Here is a 1,459-nt window from a genome sequence, read left to right as displayed (position 1 = left end):
GGCCCCATCATCAGTCTCACCTCATTCCTCCCTTACTTTCTGATGACTAAATTCTTAGCCAAGGAATGGAGAGAGAGACAGGGAGGGAAAGAGAAAGAGAGAGAAGCAGAGGGGGGAGAGGGAGAGAGGGAGGGAGAGAGGGAGGGGGAGAGGGAGAGGGAGAGGGAGAGAGAGAGAGAGGAGACGCGTCTTCTAGATAAATCATTTCGTCACATGAAGAGCTAATCTGCAAGTGACGGTGGCTATTTATCGAGTTTTTAGCGCGCATGCTAAGTAGCGATAGGGAGGCCACATTCACCAAACCCCATCAGAGCCTGCGAAGGGCTCCTTAACTTCATTGCCCAGAAAGAAAAATGCTGAGGACGGAGATAAGACTGCAGCGAAGCTCTGGCCCTGAACCGTCAGCCGAGAAGTTAAGCAGGTAGCCCAGCCCCCTCCTGGCCTTCCAGCCCCAGCCCCAGCCCCACCCCCTCCCCAAGCCCCTTCTGTTTTATAGCCCAGCCAGACCCGTGCGGGCTGCACGCAGCTGCTACCGCTAAGTGGGTCTCCGCAGGCCAGAAACCCTGGCTCCCCGTGCCTCAGCTTCCCCACCCCTCCCTCCCACAGAGTGCTCAACACCCGACAGGGAAAAATGATCAGCTCTGATCTAGGAAGAGCAACGTTCGGAATCCAAATCCATACTAACGTTTCAAGTAAAATGACAAAATCCTTCCAAAGTGTTTTTTCACGGAGTTGTCTTCAGTGTGGGCTGCAGGTGCGTTTTAATGTGTTAGAAATGCCGGGGGTGGGGAGGGGAGGGGAGGGGAGCTCCTCCCTGCTCGGAACCCTGGGAGTTCTTAAAATAGCTCTGACGCTCCTGCTGCTAATAAAAATAATGACAAGAAGGCGCGCTTCCTTGTGTTTGGAGTGTGTGCCACGTGGGGACGGTGCTGGGTGTTCTTAGCTTATTTACTTGTCTCCACCCCCCCCCCCCCCCCCCCGACCTCCGAGAGGTCAGCTGAGTTTTTGTGCCTCATGGGGTAGTTGAGAGCAAAGACGCGGAATTTAGAACAGGAGGAACTGCAGCTCAAAATAACCCCATCTGTGGGCCCAGGGCCAGGCTCGGAGGCCTCTCCCCTAACAGGGCCCCGCCGGGTGCCGGGAGCCTCACGTGGGGGCAGGGAGGTGCCGTTAGAGCTGCCCAGAGGGACCTGCATGCTGTGCCAGGTGGGGAGCTCCCCGTCCACTGGAGGCAATCAAGCTCACACATCCTAAAAGGAATTCCTACGTTGAGCACGAAGGTGGATTGGATTCTGGGGTCAGACTGACCGGGATTTGAATCCTGGCAATACCCTGGCTTCCTTGCCCTCAGCGGCCCATGCTGCCGTCTCCCGGGCGGCCCCAGGGGGAACGAACCCCGGTGCCCACAGCAGTCGCCGGCTATTGGTGTGACCTGTGTCTGTCTCTTCTTCCTGCCTTG

The 1,459-nt window shown here is 57.0% G+C and overlaps 1 long non-coding RNA gene across 1 annotated transcript; it reads left to right on the top strand.

Moving 5' to 3' along the window:
- Positions 1–266: 266 nt before the first annotated feature.
- On the top strand, positions 267–716 carry LOC106726427. The gene is made up of 2 exons (XR_001362500.1): positions 267–421; positions 480–716. It is a non-coding gene; the product is annotated as an uncharacterized LOC106726427 (long non-coding RNA).
- The last annotated feature ends 743 nt before the right edge of the window (positions 717–1,459 follow it).

Source organism: Myotis brandtii, unplaced genomic scaffold, assembly GCF_000412655.1.
Source record: "Myotis brandtii unplaced genomic scaffold, ASM41265v1 scaffold1064, whole genome shotgun sequence".
Classification (NCBI taxonomy): Eukaryota; Metazoa; Chordata; class Mammalia; order Chiroptera; family Vespertilionidae; genus Myotis; species Myotis brandtii.
The sequence above is the reverse complement of the archived record's forward strand: the minus strand, read 5'-3'. Positions and strand labels throughout refer to the sequence as shown.